The sequence below is a fragment of the Alligator mississippiensis genome, chromosome 10 (assembly GCF_030867095.1).
Source record: "Alligator mississippiensis isolate rAllMis1 chromosome 10, rAllMis1, whole genome shotgun sequence".
In the NCBI taxonomy this organism is placed as follows: domain Eukaryota; kingdom Metazoa; phylum Chordata; order Crocodylia; family Alligatoridae; genus Alligator; species Alligator mississippiensis.
This window is the reverse complement of record NC_081833.1, coordinates 47538340-47565665: the sequence shown is the minus strand read 5'-3', so window position 1 is coordinate 47565665 and position 27326 is coordinate 47538340. Positions and strand designations below refer to the sequence as shown.

The following is a 27326-nucleotide window of genomic DNA, read 5'->3' as shown; positions in this document are numbered from 1 at the left end:
TTCCCCCTACCATATAAGCTATTCTGTATGGGGGAGGGTGGGGGGAGCCTTGCTCTTTTTTTCATGTGAAATATGCAAAAACTACAAGGAAACTGAGCTGCTTATATTTTTCCAGATTGCCTTAGGGTTTCCTGGAATTTTTGCTACTGTACATTTATTTAAAGTAACCTTATATGTTTAAGAACATGCTGATCTTTGGTTGCTACTGATTTGTAGTTGTGTAAGCAAAATCAGAATCAACCCTGAGAATTTCTTTTGCTTGCAGTCATTTTTGCACTGTCAAATAATCCTCTCCCCCCACCCCTCCAGGTTGACCTTGCTAGTATCTGGTGACTGTATGGTAAATGGCAACACATGTAGTCCTAGCCAGGGAGAAAGTTATGATCCAGACTGATATAAGCATTGTGATCTACTGTCAATCTTCTCAAAGATCACAGAGCAATCTGTTTCTAAATTAAGGTGGATATATGATAAATACTTTGTTTTTCTTGACTGCTATTGTATTTTCCCTGGCATTAAGCAGAGGCTGTTACTGCTTTGTGGCTTTGTCTCTGCCAATTATGAACTAAAATAACATCAGCTGATGCAGTGTCGCAAGCCAAAACCTCTTTTGCTTCTTCACAGCTATATTGTTAATGAATATTAAGTAGCTGTAATGACTCATTAATGCAACTTTAATACCTCTTTGCAACCCTATTGTCAACCAGTTACTGAAGAAATAAAGAAATAAGGGCTCAGTCTCTGTGCCTTACTCATACAAGTAATTCCATTAACTTTAGTGGAACTATGCACTTAATTGAGGACAGTGTGCATACAACCTTGGAAAGACTCCTCATATTCTCTGTTGTCCATCATATATAAATCTGCTGTGTAATCATCATCATTATATACCTTAAAATAAAAAACAAGTCTTTTGTAATGTTACTTAGGACATTATGTATTACCTAAAAATCGATTTAATCATCCAACCAAGTGAGTACACAACAAATGGAATTCATTAACATTTTTGTTGGCTCTCTGTTTCACAATAAACATATTTTTGTTTGTACAACATGTGTCTATCATGAAAATATTTCCAGGAAAAATAAATGGTTCAAATGGACAGCTTTTTGTAGATCATTCAGTGCATTCTCTCTTAGATGTAATTTATATCAGTATTATTTGTTATAACTGGTAAAATACTAAAAGCTTTTTAAAAAAGCTAAAATGATTTACTTTTTTTTTTTATTGTCTAGACTTTATGTAAGCCACTGTTAATTAATACTGCCCTTCTTGATGGCTTTGCAGAAAGCATAATTCAAACAAACCAATTATAAATGATTTTTCAATGTAAACTTTAACAATGTAGCCCAAGGGCTTGCTAAACATAAAAGTACAATTTAGAAAACATAAGTTTTAACTAAGGTCAGAGATACATCAGGCAATGATGGATGTAGATGTAAAAGCATCCGACATTGGAATGACAACCTTTCCTTGAAGACTAAACAAAATGCTAGTGGCAGTGATAAATAGATACAAAAAAATATACATCAGTGAAAGAGTCGGAAGGGGTTTCTTTTTGAGGTTTTGCCAACCAAAATGCAACTCTACTAAAAAAGCAACTACTACTGCCAAGTGATCTTTGTACTCATTTTGACAGCAAGGCCTTAAAGAAGTCAAATAGCATCCCACAGTTGCACATGGTCTTGGTTTTCAGATAGAATCTGCAACTCTTCTTTTTTTCTCCTTCCAGTGTTTTACTAGAGCAACTAAAACAAAAGCTGTTGCAGTCCTGGTGAAGCTGTCCCTGCTGGACAATTACCAGGCTTCTGCACTTGGGCTGCATGCCCTAGGACCATGTCCTATACACTTCCTTTGGTCCTCATAGTATGCAGCACTGACCTCTCCGATGCACCTCTTGGGCAGAGTTCCCCTGCCCATTTCACCCTTTACAGAAATGGGACCTCACACTATAGCTCACTTGGGCCCCCAACTTGGACTAACACATCCAGGCTTCCCAGTAGTTTAAGAGCAACTTTTATTGAGTTTCAAGAATTTCATTCTCATTTTACAGTTCAACTCTCCAGGGACACATGACAGCAGAAACTAGTAGTCTCACAGGTTTTGAAAGACTCAAAAGGCTCACTCTTACTACAGAGAGCATAAGAGATACGCAGTCCTGAACAAAACCATGACAAAACTTGTAGGCATTTCCTTGTCCTTAGTCTCTTAATCACTCAATTGTTCTATGGGCTTAGATCAGAGTACTTCAAGGACTTCCCTCCTGCATAACAGTCTCCCCTGAATCCTGGAGTTTCTTTTTTGTAGTCAGCCTCCTTCTTCCCCAACTGGTGAAGTTGAAAAGGAGTCCATTATTATGAAACCATGTCCCTCTCTTCTTCTCTCCTACCCAGGTTTCCTTCGTCTTAGTGAGCCCCTTCAAGTTTTTAAGACCTTGCTCTGACATGTGATCTCTTTGTTCATTACTGCAGATCCTATTACTTAGCAGGGAGAGACGTTTTATCTATGATGCACTTTTATTCTTTTTCTTTTATCCCCTCCTCCCTCATGCCCCTCTAAAAGCTGTACAGGTATTGGTAGTCTTTGATGATTATCCAGTTAATAGACAATGTCACAGCGGGGTCCTGCAGGAGGGCCACGATCTCCTTAAGGCCCTCTCTCCATGCCAGTTCGGCCCAAAGGCACCCTCTATTCTCGCCCGCCATGTCTTCTATGTTCAGTATATATGTTGGGAGGCTGCCTTACGTCTCCTCGGCACGGTTAGCTGGGACTTCCGTCCCCGTGTTCTCCCGGACCCCACCAGGAGTCTCCCGGTACACTGGGTGCGTTCCAGGCACCCTAGCCTTATGGGCTATGCATGGCTCCTACCAACCCCTAATGCCATGCCCCAAGCCTTGCAGATGTACTGGACGTTGGTCTGTCAAAATCAACTTGCCCACTCTCCCGGGCCTTCTCTGTTGTACTGCCCCCTCCTGAGCTCTCCGAGCCCACTTGGGGCCTTCCTGCAATGTTGCCCCCCTTCTCTGGGGATCTTCTCTAAAATAACCTAGCCTGCTCCGGGACTTGCTCCCAAGTCTCCGGTCCTCTAGGCCCACCGCACTGCTACCCTCTCTTATGCGGGCTCACCGCACTGCTATCCCTTTTAGCCAGGGACCACCGCAGCACCTTGCCCTGCTCCTGGGGTGCCGTACTGCTAACCCCTTTCGTCGTGGCCCACCGCAGCACCTTACCCGTCTGAGGTCTACCGCTGTGCTAGCCTTCAACCGGGCGCGCTACGCCCGTCTCGGGCTCCTCAATAAGGTGCTCCCCCTCTTCGGGGCTCGCCGTGCCCACACTGGGGCTTCTCAATAGTCCCCCCTTTTTCTGGGACTCTACACGCCCGCACCAGGCTCCCCAGTAATAATGCCACCCCCTCTCTGGGGCTGGCTGTGCCCACGCTAGGCTCCCTAATAGGGCCGCCCCTTCTCTGGGGTTGGCTGTGCCCACACTGGGCTTCTCTGAAATGCTCTCTCCCCTTCCTGGGGCTCGCCACGCCCACGCTCAGGCTTCCTAGTAGTGCCCCCTCCTGGGGCTCATTGTGCCCGTGCTGGGGCTTCTCAAAACGCCCCTCTCTGGGGCTGGGGTCTACGCACCCCGTAAATTGTGCCCTTACTGGTGCTGGGGTCCTCACACTCTCTTGAGAGTCCCCAATGAGGCCTCCTCCAACCCCTAATAGCCTCACCCAAACCACCAGTGTAATACAAACATTAACAACACAAAACACAAGCTTCCAGGCTATAACTTAACTTGAGGCCTCCTGGCTGTAACAACATCATTGCAGTCTCCAGAGCCACTTCCCTTCAGTCTGCTCCAGCGATACTCGTATCCTAGCTCCGTGAACTCCTGCCCCTCTGACTGCTAGCAGGAAACTGCCAGCCTAGCTTCCACCCTGCCTCCTACAGGCAGCTGATTCACATTAGTTGCCCTGGCAACCCACACCTGTACACCCTAATCACCACTAGGGCTCCTTATGCACTACCAGAGCTTCTCCCCTGCCAGTTTTCCCCTCTCTGGGAGCGGGGCAGCGAGGTGTGCCGCGACACATAGGTAGCTGTGTTAGTCTGAAGTCAACTAGAAGGCAGGGTAGATTTTCACCTTATAGATTAACCAAGGTAGAGATTGTGTGTGTGTGTATAGCACAAACTTTTGTGAGCTGTGGCTCACTTCATCAGATGCTGTGAACTCTGCATTTGGCTAGTCCATAAGGTGCAAATCTAACCTGCCTTCTATTAATACATAGACATGCCAGTGCTACTCTTCTTTCCCCATAGGACCAAGGACCATGAGGACTAAAAACAGTCAGTTCTATATAATAAAGACAATCAAGAAGTGTTCAAAAGCTATCAGTTCCTCCAGTTATCATGTAAGTCCTAGGTCACTAGTCCTAGGTCAATAGTATCTCAAATAAAACCCAGTAAGGAATTAATTTCCAGGTAAGCAGAGTTAAGATTCACTTGTTCTACAGTACATCCTCGCATACAGCAAAATAGTCATTACCATAATGATTTGATATTTCTACATACATTCTAGCTACTAGCCACAATGAGCAAACTGGTGCTTGCGTAGCACATTATACACAAATACAATACATGCAACAAGTAGCTTGGTCAACACCCAAGAGAATCTATTATGATAAACCAATCAGAAGCTGTGTCAACAGATGACCTCAAACAAAATCTGAATGTATTTGGGTATTTGAATGCCTTTCTGATGAACGGCTCTCTACGAAGATTCAGATAACTGCCAGCTGCATTTGTCCTTCATCTACAACAGGTCTGGTCAAGTTCTGAGTATCCATGGTGGCATATTGCCTTGCCCCAACACCCCACATGGCTACAAGCTACATTGGCACCCCTGGACTCCATCATGTATCACAGGCCTCTCCTGCCATGCTACATGGATTCCACCCCACACAGGGTCTCCGAGTTCCCTGGATTCCTCAGCTGTGTGGGCTCCCTCAGCTCCATGGGATGTCCCCAGGGGTGAGGGCAGGCAGGAGAAGGTGGAGGGGGAGCCCAAAGACTGGCAGCAACAGCAAGAGAATGGAAGGAGCAGCCCCTGGACCGGGAGCCTGGAGACTGCAAATGGCCCACAGGCTTCTACTCAGACTACAGCAGTCAGAACTCTAGCCTTAGTACACAGTCCTAACTTGGACTGAAGCCTGCAGTTGCTACTATAAGAGAAACAAATAGTTTATCAGGATTCGTAATATTTGTCACTTCTGCTACTATCATTTTCAGGGCAGAGATAAAAATAGTTATATGGTTCCAGTTAGGAGGTCTGCCTCCTAATTACATGAATGGGATTAACAGTCATATTTCTTCTTCTTATGAACTCTTCTTTAAATACTTATTTAAAACCCAGCTCTGTGTTGGAGTACTGTGTGATGCAGAAAGAGGGCAAGTCAGCAGCCTGGTATGTAGGTCTAGTGCTAGCACTCACAATGAAAACCAATAAATGATAAACACATGCAAGTAGAAGCCTTCTTTAATAACACCCCCTGCTTGTTTGGTCAGTAGTCTTAATGATTCTTGTTTATGGGATCTAACTCTGTTGCTGTAAAGGAATGATAATGTATGATGTCACAAGAGATTATGACATTGTTTGGTAAACTAGAGGTGTGAAGTGAAAGAGGAAGAGTATACTCTGAGTCAGAGCATCTTCTCTCGAAATACATGAAGTCAAAAAGCCCCTGTAAAGATAAGAAACATGGGATTTGAAATTATTCTGTGCTAGATGTAAATAACCAAGCAACAACATATGACACCAAATCAAGACAGATTAAATAGAAAGAATCACATACGTTTCTAGTTACAAAATAAACCAATTTAGTATATATTAGTAGCTTATGTACTCATCTTCTGGTTTGTAGCTGTCATCCCTATTTGGCTATTTAATTCATAGTTGCACTTTGCTATAAATGGTGAGCTCTGCATTTCATGGTGTAACCTACCTAATGTAAACATGACCTTAGATTATGCCAAAGCATGTTGAGTTGTAACATGTTCTGCAGGTTAACAAGCTACAGTACACTTTGGAACCATATGAATAGTATCACAAATGGAAAAGAAAGGAAGAAAAAATCTCTTATAGATCAGGTATACATATCCTACAGCAAAGGGCTTTCTCTTCATAGAAAGGGCTTTCTTATTAACTGTGTCCAGATTGGAACTCTCTGAAAATAGGAAAGGAATCAGGCCTTATATGGAATAGGCCTACCCTCTTGTTTCATTTAAAGGGTCTCTATTGACCCCAACACACTCACAAGAGGCTAACAGCTTCTGGAGCAACCACTGGAAATGGCTTGACCTCTTCACAACCAAAAGAGCAGTTGCTGCACAACCACCTTGCCTCCTTGCTTTTCCTTGGACGTTTCAGCAAGAGTGAGCATCAGAGGTAGCTTCCATCAGTTGACCCAGCATTGGTTTGGCTTTTCCTACTCCTCTTTTCAGCTGCTGGAGGAAGTAGAAGTGATAATCTCTTTAGAATCAATACTTAACACCTATCTGTCACGTGATATTTGCTGCATTCCAAAGTGATTAGTGCAGTGAGACTCACCATGCAACATTACCATACGTGAAGTGAAATTGAGGGATAGTCTGTCAAAATGTACCTAAACAATGGAACTGTCTATCCACTTTCGCCACAACTAGAGTTACAGTGTATTAGAATTCATTATGGGTCCTCATTGGATCTGGCCCTAAAAGCAAGATCTGGTATCAGTCATCATAATTTCATTAGTAAGAGCCAAATAAGATTTAGTATTTTATAACTGGTGAGCCCTAGTAGGTAGAGAACTGTACTATACTGCCACTGAGAAACCTCAGTTTCTATTTCATGACCTTCTGGGAATTCCTAGCCAAGTCACGTTCTCTTTGTGGCTCCTTTTGTAAAATAGAAATGACACTCTTCTGTGTATAGTGCTTTGAGATCTACTGCTATACGATTATCCACTTTCTATTAAAACGCCCTGACATTTTATTATACAGAATTCATAGTTGCCAGTTAAAAAATGTAAGTAATCTAAGTACAGATGTTTCAGAATTGTTTATAATATATTTGGTTTGTCTGCTTATTTTTGCATGTGGTAATTTGGGGACATTTGAATAGGACATTTCCTTTTCAGGTATTATTTATGTTTGAAATGATGAAAATTCCTTCCTTCAGAAATGAAGTGAGAGAGGAAGTGAGACAAAATAACAGCTTTTCTTCCATGCAGTGGGGATTTTAGGTGTCAAAACTACATTCAACAAAACCATACATCTACTTAAAATATATCTTTTTTTCTTGGGGCAATCATTTTATTTTTCAAATAACAGAAATAGCCTCCTTTGGAAGCAGACTATTTTTTCTGAATTGAACATCTTTTCTATTAAAAAGGGTAATGTTACATAACAATTATTCTCTCCAAATCTCATCTATGATTGCTTGAGATGGGAAACTGGCTTAGAGAAAAGGCCCCTTTGCTTCTGCCTGTCTCAACATTTATCCCTTTTTTCCACTAATATTTAAACAAGAAAAAATATTTCTGGTTTCCAGATAGGTTTGGAAGTGTCAAAATACAAAATAACATAAGAAAAATTAGCTCCTTTGCTTCCAAGGTTCAGTCAGTTATTGTCCACCGTCCTACCTCCCAAGGGCCTCACACTGTTTCCATGGCCTTTCTCAAAGGCCATTTCTTCATTATGGAGTTAGCTCACATAATTGCTCCTAACTCCTCTTTCGTCCACACAATAAAACCTTAGGTTAGCAGGCACTGTGAGGGCATAGATTTGAGCTGAGGTTTTACCTCAGGCTGGGCCAGCCATTTTGGCAGTGAGCAAGAAGTCTAATTAAGAGTGTGTAGTATTAGTTCTCTAATTCTATCCATCAATTCTACTTGGCCTGTACCATTTTGTCTATGACTTCTTTCTTACATATTTTTCATATTCACTGGTTCATTGTTTTAACCCCATTTTTGCCTGCTTTATGTATACAACATATCCAAAATGTCTGAACAAAGATGCCATTCAGGAAACTGTCTTCAGAAATCACTTGCAGATTTGTAGACCAAATTTCCTTGTGACATTCTCATTAAAATTAATCAAGTTTGCTCTGCACACAAGCTGAGGCGAACTGCACTGCATTGCATGCAGTTATATAAGTGGCAAAATGTCTCTATGTGAGACACTAACTGCGCAGTAGCCTAATAACACTGTGCACTAGTGTGTCAGGCAAAAATAGTGCTTATATGCTACTGTGCAGTGGTATTAGGCTATTGTGCAATAAGCATCACTAAAAACCCATTCACTGGCAGTACTGCTCAGTAGCGCAAGTTACTGTGCATTGAATTAGTACTTGGTTAACCAAGTACTAAACTTAATGTGCAGTAACTATGTCACATCAATGAATGTGTAGACATGCCCAGAATGTACTACCAGAAGTTCATCTGAGCACAATACTTTGTGTATTACAATCATGGATGCAGTTACACAGGTCTCCAAAGACAGGTCTTTTCACTAAGAACTCTCCACCTAAACTAACTTGACAGTGAAGGCATATCTGCAGTCAAACACCTACTTACTTTTGTAGGTAAGCTGTTGTCCTAATACCTTGGTGTGTGTGTAGGGGGAAAACTTGTTGTTAGCATTCCCTCGTTCTATTTCAGTCTCTACAAAGGCATTTTCTTAGAAGCCAGGTGACTCTTTTACCTTTGATATTCTGGGTACTTTTAGCTAGAGCTGCAAATCCATAATTTCAAAATCTAGCCAGTGGATTGAAGAGCATTTCAAGGTTAGTGAAAAGAAAATAGCAGAATACTTTAGGTCTTACTGTGAATGGGGTATAGGGCCATGGCATTCTTAGTACATGCCTTCATGGTTGAGATAAAGGCTGTGGGGAGGGGAGGAGTAAGAATTATAGGCATACCTATTTCAAGAACCAAGAAAAACGAATGGGGTTCAATTAGTCATCTCTTGAAATTGCCAAAGTAGGGGCTTGCACGATTGTCAAAACAGTCTTCCCATCCTGACCACAGATATATTTTTGGGGTGCTTTTTGTGTTTCAGTAATAGAGAGTTCTATGGAAAGGGAAGAACATTATTTAGGATAATAGACGGTTGCAAAATTTGCAAAGATAGGCTTGTACAGGCTTGTATGCTGAATACACAATCTGAACCATTGGGAAGTGTGCCCATTTCTAATAACTGTTATTTGTTTTTATGTGGCAGTCATTGTGCTTTGCAAAGAAAGAGTCACAGAAATAATTCGTTAAGAGAGTGAGGTTTTTGGCACAGATTCCTTCTCTCAAGTCACTGTGACATTCATATATAAGAAAAATTGATTTGGCATCTAGACAGGATTTCAGCATGCTTATGGTTATGGAAATCAGTTATGGGCATGGAGGAAACCTGTATATTGATTCATTAACTGACTTGATGACTTGTTCATACTTTAATATTTTCATGACCTTTTACCCAAAATAAAAATGTCAATAACTACCACTTGACTGTGCTGCAGCACCACCTAAAATGGTAAGACAAAAGGAATTTCCCATTATATAATAGTTATTACTTTCACTCATGATTTTCTTTCTTAAAGAAAAAAAAATTCTGTCATTGTGGAAAGTACCAAAAAAGTCTAATTCTCTGAATTCCTATAAGTTTTTAGGGTCACATGGAAGGGAAAAGAAAACCTCCCCAGGTAAATCTCAGAAGAAATTTAAAGTAGATAGGAGAAAGAGATCTTTATGCTGGACGTTGGGCTAAAACACCAAAATAACTGCACTACAAAAATGGGAGACTGAGATCTGGCACAAGGGTACACACACTTTTTCATAACACGGGGCACATCTAAAAAAAAATCTCATGCCCCCTTCCCATATGTGATTATGAAGACCATTTCTTATCTCATTTTCAAGCTTGCAGACAACCTCTGAAACAACGTTCCCATTTACACCTGTGAGAGATTCCACTACAACTGCACAGAAGTCAATGAATTAGTTCAGGGGAGCTGCTCTGAATTTATAATGGTGAAATGAACTAGGATTTTGCCCATAAATAAATTATTCCATAAATTTTGGAAAACTGAAGAAAAAAAGAGCTTGAAAACATACATTTTTTCAGCTATACAGGTCAGAAGAGAGGCAATATAGAGATCAGCTTTTTAGATCCTGGTTCTATAGTCTGTGCCAGAGAGAGAGAGTGACTGAGAGGGAGCAAGAGACCGTGCATATGTACCTTGCATTAAAATCAGTTAGTTTCTACACAACCACATGTCTGAGAGGAATTTTCAGGATTGGAGCTTTAGATTATAAACTCTTTGGGGTAAGATTTGAAGCTCCTTCTGTGACTGAACATCACCGTGCGCCCTGGAAGTTCCAAGAGCAACCGCAGTAGAAGTGTAAAACACCAGTAGTAACTGAAGGACTAGGTAATACACTGCTATGTTTAGGAGAAGGCTTAGCCATTCAGGGATTTCTGCAGGACTAAACACAATGGCTTCCGAAAATGTGGCTAGTGAATTGTCTTTAATATAACTTGGAAGTGGCTTTTGGTTCCTTCAACTGCTATTTTAAGAATCTGCACTTTTAAAAAATAATTGGCTGGTAAATTGTATAATTAATACAGTTTAATTGTTATGCTCTGAAGTGCTGGGCAGAGAACTAAAATATGGGCTTCCAAAAATAACAGATAAGAAGAGCATTGGCACCTTGGTTAAGGCTGCCTTAAGCACCTTACACAACCTCCGACTGCCCTTCTTTTATACATTTGGGGAGAAGAGGGCATGTTTATTTTTCTGCTTACTCTATTCCCCTTTGTGCTTGTTCATTTGCTAGGTGCATAAAGGAGAGGAGGTCACTTGTGCACGAGGGATAAAGAGGTATTATGAATTCCAAAGTGTTTGCTTTATTGGGGAAAGCACACGGAGCAAGAAAGCCCAAGAACATAATGTGTGAATTTTTAATGAATGCTGTGCAAAGCATTTGTGAGATTTTTTTTTCTACCTGTAGCAGCTTTATTCATTTGGGAGAGTACAAGATATTCTTTAGTAGTATGCTGGCTGCTGTTTAGGTTTAATAAATTAAATCCTTTATATCAATGTAATATTCTTTAGACAAGCACTTCCAAGACAGATTAGAAATGAACTTAAGGGGATTAAAAGCTTCTCTTGCTAAAAACAATGTTTCAGATGGGAAATCCACTTATTTATGTCAATTTCAGTGGAATACATTTGTCTTTAATACGTTGCTACTGCTAAAGAAAGCTATGCTTTCCCTATGACTACAGCCTTTCTGGCTCTGCTTACATATGCAGTAATGTTTATTTTCTTTCGTACAGTAAGTCACTCTGGGAAAGATTGATGGCTTCCATAAAACTGTGAGCGACCATTTTCTTTCTTATTTAGAGAAAACAAAAGGTTTAATGGGTCTGGTATTTTAAATATTATCAATTGCATTGTAAATGAGGAATCTGAGAAAAGTAACATATGACATACAAAGAAAAATCCTTTACCATTTTTTCTACTTTATTACAGGCTAAAATCACCCATAGAAAAAAAATTACTCTCTCTGAAATCCTAAAAAAAATTAAAGTCATATAGAGAAGAAAGAAACTGAGATTAAAATTTCAGAGGGATTTTAGGTAGATGAAATAAGGCTCTTCCTACTGGAAATTGGTTAAGACAACAGAGTTGCTCATTTTACAAAAAATGGAAGTAAGTTTCAACTAGTAAAGGGATCTACAAACACAAAGCACTTCTTAATGATGAGATTATGCTTCCTCTCCCACACACAAGCAGAAACCCTCTCTCTCTTCCAAACTGGGATCACCCAAACCATTTCTCTTTTTATTCACAGCTCCTCAGACCATCTCTTCTCTTGTTTATTTTACAATTACAGAACTGCTTTCATGGAAGAGTAATATTAGCAATATAGCATTGTTTATTTTAATGCAATTAAGTAAATGTTGAAGGCCAATCAGAAGACAGAGTCATGGCTTTGGAACAACTTGTTCAGAATCTATTGTATGCTAACCTCTTATTTAAACTACATATCCCAGCAGTAAGTAGAAGCCTGTGGTGCAAAATGGCTATCTATAGACAATGCTTATTTCTTAAAGCCAACAGCTCCCATGCACTTTAACATTATCCAATTAAGTGAGCAAGGGCAGTCTCATAGTTAGACCTGAATGAATAATAAGAAAAGCTATCTGAATATTAAGTCAGTTTTAAAAAACATATTGTAGTCTGATAGAGGTTAAAGCCCTGTCATTCTCTCTCTCTCGAACTAGTTAAGCACTCAAACTTTACGTGCATGAAAGTTTGAATCATCTACTCAGAGCAACTGTCACTAATTGCAAAAAATCATTTTGGTAGGTTGCTTGGTGTGATGACCATGGCCACAAGTAGGAGAGAATCTCATGGAAGAAGGGATACACTTTTTAACCAGGTGGACCCAATTTCCTCTTTGTTTGGTATTGGACTGAGAAAAATATGGACCACTAATTCCCTTTTCTTTTCTGTTATTACCCAACTGTGGAAGCCTAGTTTCAAGAGAAAACAAATAAGAAGCAAAGTGAAAAAAATCTGTCTTACCTTAACATTGAATAGGACAACAGACCACAGAGCAAGCTTGGTCACCTGGAAGCCTGGAGGAAGGAGGACATTCCTGTGAATCTCCAAGCATTCTGGGAAGGGCAGGAGTATAGAACTTTTGATTAAGGTCTTCTCTTTCCTTCAGTGCTTGGGAGAAGGGGAGAGAAGAGGGTTATCTGACTTGTGCGGATAAATAGATAAAAATAAAGAGATGAAAAACATTAAATAATTTAACTGGAAATTACTTGCTCCAGTCTATTTACTGCTATTTCCATGTGACGTCCATTAATTATACTATAGGCCACTTCTGTAACAAACATACGTTTCTTCATAAGAATCTGTAAACATTTTGATGATTAATTGTGTCAGATCACTGAGAGGGAAAGAGTCCAATCTTGGTGTACATAAGGTATGGCTCAGAAATTGTGTAATTGACTTTTAGCTGTGTCTTGTCAATTTAGGTGAAAAAACAAGATCCCAAACCAACCCTGTCCCAACCCCCACCTTTAATTATCTGAGGCAGTTTCAAAATAATTCCTAGTCTATCATCCTATAAAACTTAAGTATAGCTCACTTTCCCAGTTACTCAGTTAAAGCCAGATAATTTAGTTTACTACTTTTGGGCCATTGTTAATATATAGGATCCCCTATCTAGTTTTCATCATGGTGTTAAAATGCTGTTGTTTGTCTCTTCCTATTTCCAGAATTTACTTCTCAGATTGAATCTTAGGGCATCTGAAAATGTAGGGTATACATTTTCAAAGCACAGCTTAGGGATTTAGCTGCATGCTATTCAAAAGGACTATACAGCTAAACCTTGTACTAACTTTGAACACATCCTTCTACCATTTTAGAGAGAGGTGCAAATAGACAGAAATCAAATCCAACTCTGTCCATTTTTTTATTCTTATGTTCCTTAATATGGCAAAAGAGACACTTCTTCACTTTCCTCTATTCATTGGACTTAGCAAACCTGTAAATCCTTAAAAACTGTGTGTCCTATCAGAGGTAACTTACATTTCCACCAATATATTTACAATGGGGGAAAATAAGGAGAGGCTATTTATGAAATACTGATAATTTTGTGTGCCCTATCACCCTTTCATTCAATTTACACTGGTCATAAACTTTTTATCCTATGGACAAAAGACACACTGTCTTCCTATTCAAGAAAGAATAAAACCCCACCAAAATACAAATATGTATTAAAAAAGAATAAGATTAAGCCCGGAAATTCACTCAAAACTGTGATGTATAATTAATTATTCTTCCATAGCAAATGCTGGTCTTTCAGCAACTCTTCTAAACTTGTTTTAATTGAAGTTCCATGAAATTCTCAGGAGTTCAGCTTGAGTTCATCTTCTAAGCCCATCCTGATTTCATTAAAGAACTGATCTTTCTTTATTTGCCAATAAAAAATATTTATTATCAGTATCTGTTTTGTAACTGCATTTTTGATCGTATACCTCATTAAGGGTGAAATCTACTTCTTCCAAGTAAAGCCGGTGTCACTGGGCTCCATGTGGAACATGGTATGGGATGGCTTGCAAGCAGATACTGACCTCCCAGGTCTGGGAGGCTGAAGCACAGCCATCCGTACCCCTTCCACTCACCTCATCTAAGGTAGAGAGACTTGTTGAATAACTTGGGGCCAATGGATCTGTAAACACAAGGTTTTTCCCCCCACTTTATAACTATACAAGGCAACACAGAATAAATTGAGGACAGCTCACTTAATTCAATGTGTGTACAGTCATACACAGCTTGAGATCTGATAACCTTCTGCAATGTGTTGGTGGTGCGCAACAAACAGTTTTTATACTTTTACTCTACCGAAAATTACTACCCCCACCTCAGTGCCCTGGTATACAACTGGTATATCAAGTAACCTTATAACAGGTCACCTGAATCTACAGGCCTTTGCTCTGTATTTTCACACTTGTGATGATTACCTTTTTGGCGTTTCTTTTCCTACATGGAGGGCCTAGCAATTATACTAATTCCAGGCTTTAGGACCAGTCTCCAGTGTAGCATCACCAACGTAAACCCCGGCTGTACTGTTTGTATCAGTGCAGCTTATGTTTTCTATAAAACCCATATCATGACTCATAACAGTTATCCCTGTCTACCTTGAAAGCTACACCACAACAGCTATCTCAGAATAGACAATAATGGCTGAAATAAAGCAAATCTTTATTTGCTTTACCTGTTCCTCTATGGAGTGGTTGAATTTGGAGATAGGTTTTTCTTTTTCTGCAGGAAAAAAAATTCCATTACTTTCAAAGTAAATTAACCAGTAAAGTTAAATACTGAAGTTAATCATTTAGAGCTGAGGTAGGATTCTTGTGAATCCAGTGAAAGTTCAGTTCTTAGGCACAGGATGAAGAGAAGAGAACACCTTTTATTGCATGTGTAAGTGAGAATTAAGATTAGAATGGTTAGAGAAATGGTCTAAATTGACCAAAGTATATCTTAAAATTCTATTAGGTGAAGAAATTACGGACTCTAGTGCCATATCAATTCTATGTGGCGGAACTTAAGAAAAATTAATTTGATAATCTCTGCTTCTCTTTAATTATTGAATCATGTCAGTATTCTCTTCTTCATCTTACTCCATGATCAGTAATGAACTATGTGGTTTTTGCTTATGATTATCTGTTTATATAGCACATCTTGGAAATTAGACATATATCCATCTTCTGTTTAGCTGAATCAAATCACAATGTTTCTGTTCAAATTCCAGCTGGACCTACATACACATCTTTGTTTCATGTATTTAATATACTCAAAATTCACTAATGACAGTTTATAATATCATTATCAACAGTTAAATATATTATAACTTCAAGAACTGAAAAGAAAGTGCAGCCATATGTGGAAATGCTTTATTTTGTGCACTTTTAACCCTCTCAATAATTCAGCTGCAAAGATGAGGGCAGCAAGGAGGGGGAAAAAATTAAATGTCTGCAAAATCATTTTGCAGATTTCCCCCACTGTTGTCATGAAAGAGAAGGAGATTATTTGAATGGTAAATAACAACCGAGAACTAATTTATTTTTCTTCATAAAATTATTATTTTGAACAGGATTCAAATATGTTCCTTATTACACGGTTTGATAATTCAGTGATGCTTTACCCCCCATAACATATGAGCTGATTTAAACCTTCTCTCCAAACAGCCTAGGGCTTATTAGGAACAGTGTGGACTGAGTATGGATTAGGTTTAAAAGTAATAAAAGAGTAGACCTGTTGGTTAGGTGAAAAATTCACTATCAGATTCCTGAGTGCAGCTTTCTTTTCATGTGCAAACTGCATTAAATGAGGCATTTAATTCAACAAATCCATAGTTCTGATCCACCAGAAATAGAGACTGGGTTAGTTCAATTTGTAACAAACGATCTCCATATGATCAAAGTCCTGAGAGCTGATTCCAACATACTGCTTAAATTAGTCTAACACCGAAGTGTTTGGCTCTGGGACAATATTTGGAATGTCTTACCAGAAGAAAAATTCCTCTGCACACATGGTTCTAATATCTGGGAATGCCAACCTTACTTTTTAATGGGCTGACAGGGAGCCTCGGCGCTAACTTTCTGACTCCAAAAAGTTCTTGTGCTGTCACCCGCAAACCAGCTTGGATAATTTTTCCTTGGCTTCCTTATTAAAGACTGAATGAAGGGATTGTGTGGCTTTCTTAATGTCACTTGGTCTGCTTGCCATAAATTCAAGCACTCATGATGAAAGCTCCACTTATATTTCGCTGGGAAATGGAATCAAGGAGAATGCACCCTAGTTCACAATAAATAACTAAAGTTGAGTTATTAAGTGTATTTCATATACCAGGGCCTTATTACATCAGCAGTTTAGATAATGGCTTCTTAAAAATATTTCTGTACAGAAATATATGAAGAGAGGATTATATATAGGAGTTCCTATGCGTGAAAACCAAAACAGACAGCTCAAGCAATAATTTAAGGTTGTATTAACGAATAAAGAATATTTACATTTTTACGTGCTGCTGTCTGTTTTGATTAAACAACTGTGGAAATAACAGCAGTAAGCAGAAAGTACTGTATTTGCTTGAGCACTGCCAAAGAATTCTCAACTGGGATTGTTTGTTTGCTTTGCAGAATGAAGACTTGAGTTGTTTAGATTGTAGTTCCAGTTTTAGAGAGTGCTAATTACACTGTACTTCTGAACCCATATATTTCTCAGAATTGTATGAAAATACCTTACATCTGTATGGAAAGTAATCATGTCAATGGTCAGGCACGAGTGCTTGAGTGCTTTATACATGGTAAGATGGTGCTAATGGAAATTCATGCTTTTAACTCCACTTACTTTATTTAAAGATAATGGCCAACATTTTCAAATGCCTTATCTGAATTTCCTCCTGCAATTTTATAATTTTAATGGTAAGTACTTAATGTGAAACTGGGTGATAAAACTGAAACAGAGAGGTATGCATTATATATATTTTTATTTGTTATATTAACTATGGCTAGGGTGATGTTATAGATGTGATGGTCCAGGAATAATGTGAGGGGCAAGGATTTTTCAGGGTGGTATCTTTTATTGGAATAAAGTTAAACAAGCTTTCGTTATCAGGGGACCTTATAACAGGTAACCTGATGAAAAATGCATTGCGTTCAAAAGCTTGTCTTACTTTATTCCAACCATGCAGTTGGCCCAATAAAAGGTAAAAGGTAATACCCCACAAGAAATCCTTTTCTTTCTTAACTATATAATTCTTTAAATTATTTAATTATTAGAAATGCAGTCGGACATATTTAATTGACACAGACCCCAGGAAAAAAAGTGTACCAATTAATAATCCTTATTATCAGAATTGTGCCCTGCTGGTACAATTTTTCAGTGTCACCATGCTTTTTTGAAATATATATTGTGGAACAGGAGATTAAAAAAAAATCTATACTCGAAGTAGGTTGACCAAAACAGGAAACCAGAATAAATAGGTGGCACTCTGGAAAATTCATTCAAATCCACCATTTTCATGATAACTATTTTGAGTAAGTGGCTAAGTAAGCCAATTATATCTATTTTAAGAATACACTGCTATGTCTACACATGCACTTTAATGCACATTAGCATATCTGAATGCTCATTAGAGTATCACTAAAAAACCCCATGCTCTCTAGTTAATGTGCATGAAGACATGCTAGTGTGCATGGATGCCTGTACAAGAACACAGAGCCTGCTCTGATGCGCTGTAATTACAGAAATTAATATATTAATTGAATCTGCTGGCGCATGGTAATTACTGCACTCCTGCAGCCTACCATGTCTCATGTTTCAGATTTCCTGCACTTCAAAATGGTGGCGGGGGCGCTTGAACTAAGCTCATCAAATGAGCTTTTGTTCAAGTGCCCCTACTGACATTTTGAAGTGTGGGGGCGCTGATACATGAGATGCTGTGGCACTTTAATTAGAGCAGCTCCCAAAGCCATTCTCATTGAAGTGCTGTTCCCCCCACCCCCAGACCACATGTAAAAGTGACTTATTTTCCTAGTACCTCACAATGGAGGTACTAGATTTAAAACACATTAACTAAAGTGCGTTAATGAATGTGTAGACGTGCCAGTAATCCATTGTCTAGGCTCACTGAAGTGCCTTACAAGGAATCTATTCCCTACAGCTTCTTGAAAAATGAACAACTATATTTAAACTATTTCCCAAGCTATATTCCCCACCACTACCAAGTGTGTGCAAGGAACCCAACAATAAGTACCAGGGAAGAGAGAATTTCTTGAATTTTCATAGAAATATTTTATTAATTTAAAACATATTTATTAAAAATATTTTCCATTGAGCAAGTATTTTTAAAATACATGTTTCAGGTAAAGGGCCCTGTTAATATAATATGAAGTAATGTGTAAGCTGCCCCTTCAAGTAGTACAATTTACAATAGTAATAGTAATGACCCTTACCCCGGAAGCTTGCTTGCCCAGGTAGTACTGCAGAATAAGATATGATGATGAATGTTACAAATGAGGGTGAGAGGATTGCATCTTAATAAACAGTGAAGTGACTGCGGCAACATTAATTTATGTTACCTGAGGTTTTGGCCCCAAATATCCCTGTCCAGAATCAGGAACCAAGAACACTCTATGTCCATTCAGTGAGATGCATATCAGGTTTAAGCACTGATTCAATGATTCTTGCTATGTACCTCAGATTTGGTGACTCTTTACAGATGTTTAGAAAGGCTATTTCCATTTGTGTACCTAGGATTTGGGGAAACCCTCCATGAACTGGGGAAGATGGTATGCATAACTTAGGACCTTGGGAATTTTAACCTACCATCAGATCCTTTCTTTATTTGGCATATCTTTAACACAGGCCACAACAACTGGGACCTTCTGAGAGCATATTAATATCTATTTTTGTAATCTTAATGGGAGATACATTAGAGACAACTCAAATTAATATAGCTAAGAAAGGAAGACATTATACTACATTTAAGGCAAGATTTCCAGAAGTGTCAATGATAAAATTCCCATTACCGTCATGAATAATGTTGGTTTGGTCATTCTGGAGAATGACGTTGTCTATTTATTTGTAGTAATGGCACAGAATAGGCACCAGTGGTAAAAGCTTCTTTGCACAAAGGTGCCAATAGATTTCAAATCAGTATGCTTCAGTATGTCTCTAAGGGCAGGTGGACAACTCCTGCCCATCCACTGTTTTTTGATAATATTGCCAACATAGTTACTCAGCTCCTTCAAAGCTATTTGTGTTTTTCATATGGGACAGAAAAGAGACCTCCAGACTTAGTTCACGCTAATCACTGAACTAGCCCATACTAACAATTTTGGGTCACTACCTGGGGCTGGACTTGAACTGGTGACCTGCAAGAAAAATAAATTATGTGAAATTTGAAGTATGAGGAGGGTGAGTGACAACAGAATAAAGCACAGAAACTGTTTTAAAGAGATTCTGTATTCATTTAAGAAATGTGTCTGTTCAGGCAATTCATTCATTTGACAAGTTCCTTTTTAATGATCCTAATTCACCGTTTAGCCTTAGACAGCCTTTATTAGTTTATTAGATATTCATTCAAAAGATTTTAGCATAAATACAGTTCCAGAGAGGATTACCGCACAGGGAATCTATTCTTTTAACCTACTTATTTGGGTATCAAGTATTTGTTGAAATGGACTTGTATTTACTTAGTTTGGTAATGAAGTCTAGAAAAGCTTTCTGCAAAAGGAATATATTTTTGTTAAAATTAGCTTAAATAGTTTTCAAAGTCTTCTCAGAACAAAGATTTCAAAGCTTCAGCTCTGACTAAATATTTACTTTCTCCACTATACAGTAGTTTAGACTGCTAGAAAAAGTGCACTTGATTTTTTTTTGTTTTGTTTAAGTGTCTTTGTTTCTGATTGTGAGATATATATGTCATTTCTAAAAGTATGGAACTAATTGAGGAATATGTCCAGCCCTTGTTGAGGTGAACAGGGCAGATAAATAAAAACTCCATCGAACATAAATCTCCTCCACCAACATCAAAGAAACAGGATTCTGCTAAGTGTATTTGTATAATGCAGTAATTTATGCAAAAAGCAGCTTTTGTCAGCAATGCAACAAAGCAGCTTTGATAAATGTCCCCTAATTTATTGTCATGTATCTCAAATCAAAGTAAAACATTTACAGCCTGCATACTGAAGGAACCCAGGCCTGGAATACTCAAAGGCCTTCTTTTTTCCCCCTTCTTGCTGTCTCTCTTTTTTTGAAGTAGGGAAAGCTAAGTTGGGCAAAAGGTTAAAAAGGATCTGTTTTGAATGTTAAGTACTTTATACAAATTATGGAAAAATAATAATTGCGCTGCTTAAAAGTGACAAAAATCCTCAACAAATTCAGGTTAAAAAATCCTCTTAGCTATTATCTTATGGATGATGCTTGACAAACCAAAATGTAGGCATTAATTGTGTTGTGTATAAAGAAATTGAGTGTCTGATGTTAAAAAAAATAAATGAACAAAATGATAAATATAAATAGTAACTGTATCTGTCCAGCATTTCTTTCTTTCCCCTCAAATTCTTTTCCAGCAGCAATATGAGACTTTCTGCTTATCAGATTCAATATGAAGTATGGGTGAAATGTTGTAACTATTTGCAGGTAGCAAAATCTAAGCCTGGAAAGAGGATATGAATGATAGAGGCCAAGTGGGCTAACTCACTTAACATACTTTTCCAGCTTGATCCTGTACTCATTAATAAAAATGGGATAGCCATATTGACCTCAGGCAGGCATCTATATGACTCCAGTTTTTCCATGCCTCTTTTCCGTTAGATCCACTGCATTTAAATAAACGCAATAAAAGAACGTTTTGTACTTTTGTCCTTTTCCCCCCTATCACCATCTGAGCTAAACATGAAGATAGAAATCCCATTGTATAACCACTCTGCTGGCCAGTGTGATGCAGGTGTCTGAAAAATAGGGCTCAAGTGATGCAAAGGATTTTGTGAAATAGGGAAAAGCACTAGAACTAGAATTCACATCTAGCATTTTTCATGCACTGGGATACATGTGGATTACACTTCTTTAAACTTTGCTCTCCATGTCTTTTTTCAACAGCTTTTGATTATTTTTCATACAAAGGTAAAGTTTAGCACTAATGTATTGAAATAATATTGATGTTTCAAAAATCTATCCTGACTTGCCAGTCCAGGCCATCAGTTCCTGAAAGTGCTTTGGTTTGGAGACAGTTTCAGCCTTGGGTGCACTCAGAATTCCTGGGAATGAGGAGGGAACTACTTTGAACTTCTCTGCCAGTTTCCCAAGAAAATGTGACAAACAATAGAACTGACACAGAATGCACTCTCGCCCTGGGAGTTAGTTCAGTGTTTATTACCTTTTAGCTGTTGTCAAGTAAAAGAGAAGTGAAAAAAGCAATGATCTATAGTAAATTTAACAGAGACCAGAGACCATTGTGATGTGGGAACACAGAGTGGGTGTCTTATTCAGAATATATGTCAGAACTATTCAGCTCATACTCATCTTCTGAAAAGAGGGCCATTTATGCAAAGGAATGGTCACTTAAAACAGCATTGCATATTTTTTTAAAATAGCTAAAAAGTGCTTTGGCAGACAAAGTTTTTTTGGGTAAATCTGAAATCTTTTATTAGACAACTAAAATAGTTGGGAAAATTCTTCTTTGCAAGCTTTCGGGTATAAACATCCTTCTTCAGGCAGATGTTCCCTCTGCTTGGAGAAGGGTGTTTGAACCTGAAAGTTGGCAAAGAAAAAATTTTCCAACTATTTTAGTTGGTCTAATAAAAGATTTCAGATTTATCTAAAGAACTTATCTGCCTACATCCTTAGAACAACATGGATCCAACCAGCACTCCTAAAAAGTGCTTTATAATTCATAGTCTTCATAGAATTATAAAGCAACTACCATGCAAGAGAACAAAATAGTTTTTGTCATTTGGTTTGGAGGTGTGAGAAACCCATGTTTGCAATGGCAGTATGGAACAATGGCTTCCCTGGTAAGTGTTATAATTAAGAATTGTAAAACTTCAGAAGTAGTATTTTTCAGCTGCTTATCTGAATGGAAATATTTTTGAGGCCCTTCTCTTTTCCAACCATCTCCCCAATTACAGGGCTATCATTATAATTTATAGTGTCCTAAAATGTGGGAGGTGAAACAGAAAATCAGGTGGCAATCTGTTTCCCCATTCCACCTAACTACTTGGGATAATGTGTGGGCACAAGAATTTCCTGCCATTTTGTCCTACTACTAAGGACAAGGTTGAAATCATAAACTGTGCAAGGTACTAGGCAATAACTTGCCTTTCTTGTTCTTCATATTAGACCTATTGATAAATCTCATGTTATTTCCTCTTAGAGATTTTCCTAGGTTCCCAAAGTACCACGACCTTTACTCTGTTTGAGTCATTAATATGTTCCCAGTGATTTCACTTACGTTTGTTGAAAAATAATGGTGCTTGGTAAAGGTGGTAGATCTTCTGATACATTTCCTCCGTCTCTGAAACAGTTCTATTCAGGCTGGTTCCTCCCTGTTAGATGCACTGTGGAGTGTAAAAAAGGGATTTTACAGTCTGAGACATGAGACCCTCATCCCATAATTCAACCCTGAATGTCCTTGACAAAACAGGAAGACAGTTTGCTTATCTGAACATAGCCAAGCCCTGAAAAAGGTTCTAGTTCATTTTAGATGAGGAAACATGAATAGATGTGTGAAGATTGTTCTGCTTCATGTTTATTGAATCCTTGTTTACCATTTGTTGTAACTATCAACACGGCTTTCTGTTAGCGCTAATTGTGAGGATGGCAGTTTTATGGGAGGGATACAAAGAAAAATAGAATGAAACAGAACATTGCATAGAAATCTTTAAATATCTACTGGGTGACAATTTACAGTCCCTTTGGGCTCTATGATCTCAATTTTCAATGATTTTCAGTTAAGGACAAATAGCTACATGAAAATTGCATGCAGCATGCTAGCAGGTACATAGATATTTACCACATGTTAGCATGTATGCGCTGTTACATTGGCGGAACTTGAGAGTAACTTTTCTCATCTTGATTTCCTCAGTAGTGCAACTTTTTTTTTTTAATCCAACAGAGATCTAGCTTATAATAATAAACAAAAATACAACTTCAGTAGTTTAGCATCCTTTGAATGGAGTTTAAAGTGTTTTATGACCCATCTAGTCTGGTCTAGACTGAATCCAACCATTAGGCATGTTACTGGAGAAAAAGCTTTGCTTGCACAGATATCAGCTTGTATCTGTCATTGCAGACCATGCAGAGAAATGATGCACTGCAAATCCAGGCCTGCTGCTTCATAAAATGAGACATGATTGTGAGAGTTAAAAGAAAGAAGTAGTAAAAACTGAGTTTTATTTTCTCTTTACAAAGGTTTTTGCCTGCTGGGAATGGTGTCTGCTGCTTAACAGGACCAATTCCCCTCTTAAAGAAGAACAACTAATCTTTACTATGAGGAAATAAATTGTAAATTCCAATGTATGTTGTAAATGTTGTGCTAACTTCATAATTATAATTTTACACATCACTTTTGCAAGTCACTTTTAGGCTATGAGTTATTTTACAACTGCAAAATATGTTATACTAGTTAAAATATGCTAGCACATTTAATCAGAATTATTATTAAACATTTATCTTTTACATTACAGTAATGTCAGGAGGCCCTATTGTGGATATGGACCCTTTGTGCTAGGTCCTGTACAGTGAAAGACAGTCCCTAATCTTCCCCACCCCAAACTTACTCTTAAAATAAGGCAAGATTTAGCAAACAGTAGCAAGAAACAACAGGAATTAGAACGGAGTAAAGAGGATGAAGGAGATGGACAGAAACAGAAGAAAGAATGCACCTTTATATTATCTGTGTGAATACCTTTGGGTCCATATAAAAAAACCAAACAATGATATATAATAAAATTATATATAATAAACACATAAGATAGCTAGCTAGCTAGATACATAAATATACTGCATCTAAAATCTTGCAGCCGACACATATTCTAATGTCTAAGCCATCTTTGTGCCATGGGGCAATTTGCAATAATCCTTGGGGTAACTGAAAGCTTCTCTGTACAGAAGTAGCAATGCCCCCAGGATAGGACTTCCTGAGCACGCCCCACCCACCCAGCCCCATTTGTTTCCTCCTAACCTGAAAATATGTTGGTGAAGACACTCCATAGCCTCCTTCTGCAGCCCTGCTTGAGACCTCAGTCTCTGGTATAGCACACTTTAGAGCATTATAAAATATAATAATAAGGAAGAAACAAACTAGTTTATTAATTGGTTATCATGATGAAAATATTGGTGTATAGATTCTATCTCCTTCACACAGTGAGTCCTACTTAGGAACAATGCAGGAATTTTGTTTTGCTTTACAGGAGCTCTAAGGTTCCTATATGGAATGGCTCTCGTGCTAAAAATAAAAAAAGGCTTGACGAAGGGTGACTGTGCTTGAAAGCTTGCTAAGAACTTTTTTCCAACTACTCAGTTGGTCTAATAAAAGACATCACATCTACCCAAAGAACCTTGCCTATGTCCTTAGACCAACATGGCTACAACCAAAAATCCAGCAAAAATTTAAAAAAGGATCCCAACATGGTTTTCATGAGAATAGGGCTATTAATCCTGCTTCTGCCTCAATGTTGTAGAAAGATGAACCTGCTTGGAAAAAAATTAGATACAGGTCTCCAGTCATCACAGGATGAACTCTGGGCCGAGGCTGGAGACAGCAGGGGAATGTCTCCAGGGCTGTCTCCAGCCTCCTGCTCATTCTCTGGAACTACTAGTGAGTGTGGAGGGGCTCTGAGAGCCAGGAGGGAGCTAGGGGAACAAATGGGGGGGGGCAGGGGGAACTAGCTGGGGGGGGAATGAATGGGGGTGGGGGAAGCGAGCCGGGAGCTAGGGGAATGAACTGGGAGCGAGAAGAACAAATGTGGGATGGGGAGAATGAATGGGGGTGGGGGGAATGAATGGGGCATTGGGGAAGGTCCCCTCCCCCCTCCTCCAGCCCCCCAACCCACTGCTTACCTAGCAAAAGCCAGGTCCAGTTCCTTGCAGCTTGCAGGGCTTCCTGCCCAGCTCAGGCGGGCAGTGTGCTTCAGGACTGGGGAAAGGGCCAATCACAGAGATGCTCTGGCATTCTGCCAGAGTGTCTCTGGAGGACTGAGCCTCTGGTTGCCTCAGGGCATGGTCTGGGATCATGCCCTGACCTTCCCCCCCACCCAGATTTTTGTTTGACCCCATGATATCCAGGGGTCTAATTTTGCTCCCCTCTGCAACTTTGCAGCGGGGGAACATTTTTTTGTTCCTGCACATGCCTCTTGCAGCGTCTCAAAGGGATTTGAGACGCTGCAAGAGGCACGTGTGGGCTTCTCTAGACATGCCCTTAATATCTTATTCAGAAGATAAATTAATCACTCTTTAAAATAAAATGTCAGAAAAGCATAAATAACCCTAACATTAAAAACAAGTTAGCATGCTCATTATATGAAAGGCTATTTGGGAAGGAATTGTTTTACATTGCAAACCACCAAAAGAGCCACCAAAAGGTAAATATTAGAACCCAGAAATAATGTAGTTCTCAGCCTAAATATTTATATTTTTGAATGGATTTGCCATGCTTTGATAAACATCTGAAATTTGGGTTTAACTGGCAATAATGTTTGTGAAAAGGAAATTCAAAAGCCATTTGTGAAGTTTGAATTTGAAATGATCACATTTCATAATTGCTGCAGAAGTGGTCATTCAATCATCTAGCACAAAGTCCCTTGTGTGGCCAGTCACAAACAAAGTATATATTACATTTCAAATATCAGCAATCAATCTAATGAACTGAAAGACTATAAAATAGCACGTATAAATCACAGGATTCATAAGGAAAAGTTATCTAGTTATTGACACTATGAGCAAAAAGAGATCACATATATCAAGAAAATGATTCATTGGGATTTTGTCTTTTTTTAAATAAATAAAAACAGATTATATTTGTAAAGGTTATTTTGACCACTGATCTTTTAAGAGGGCATTAATTAAAATGGAAAGCATCTGCACAGTGGTCTGACAGGAAGGTCACACCACTTTCCTGCTTAGTTCAGTCTATTTAGTTGAACTGTGCATGACAGGCCACAAACTTCTGATGAAGTCACTACTTATGCAGTTTTACCTAAAAGGAACTTGTGTGTGTAAATTAGAATTAGATCTATATTTGTCTTTTGGAGATCAATTCTAAATTTACTAAATGCGTTATTGTAAGTGGTCCTGCTAGGTACATTACTCCTGGTGTATCATAGATACCAACATTGAACTGCTGAGGAGAAAATACCCTAAAGGATAGGATCACTGATTCATAGCTCTCAACTGGAATTTGGGGAAGGGCAAGGCTGGAACTTGCTGGTTTTATTTGAAGACTGGCTAGTATTTGTTTGGCTTGTAGACAAGAGGTCATGCTATCTTGGTTCAAAGGGACTCAGAACTCCAAGCAAACTTCAGAGGTCATGAGCATGTACAAATACAAACTACTAGTGTGGCTGCTGAAGCCAGGCAAACTCCAATTGTTAAAGTTCACCCAACATAAATAACTTCTATAACCTCAGCTTCATTATTCAGTCTTTATGGTAGCAGCGGTAACTGGCAGTGAAAGTGGGATGGGGTGATTTTCAAAAGTAAGATGAGGAATGTTCTTCTTATGAGAGAGTTGAGAGGTACAGGGTGACCTGTCACCTGATTTATCAGCATCTTGCAATTTAGTTGAATGCCTCGTGATTTCTCATCATACATTGTGTAATGTTAGATACTAAGCTTGTGCTTGACTGCTCTGTGGAGGCCAATTAAATGGGATGTAGTATAATTTTACATTGTACTGAACTCCTTGCCCCCCTCAATCTAGTGTTATGAAAAGCAGAGAAAAGGTAGGGCTAAAAATATGATGGGTTGTGTGGGTTTTGTTATTACTGAAGTGCTAAACAAAGCAAACAGATATACACAAAGCCTTCTCGGCATATTGGAAGATGTTATAGGCTATCTATTCAAAATGGAACATGCCTGTCCTGCCCAAAAGTCCTTAATTTCCTCTTGGAATTCTGTATAGAACATACATATAGAGGTTACCATTGGTTTTCTCAGGAAAGCCTGTGCTATGGTACTAAGATGGGGAAAGAGTCCACATTGGTGTTCCCATAATTTAA

The 27326-nt window shown here is 38.7% G+C and overlaps 1 long non-coding RNA gene across 1 annotated transcript; it reads right to left on the bottom strand.

Annotated features, from left to right (window-relative positions):
• Positions 1-608: 608 nt before the first annotated feature.
• LOC109285673 (uncharacterized) lies at positions 609-24160 on the bottom strand. The gene is made up of 4 exons (XR_009455257.1): positions 22562-24160; positions 14819-14865; positions 12613-12759; positions 609-6494 (listed from the first exon to the last, which is right to left on the bottom strand). It is a non-coding gene; the product is annotated as an uncharacterized LOC109285673 (long non-coding RNA).
• Positions 24161-27326: the final 3166 nt, after the last annotated feature.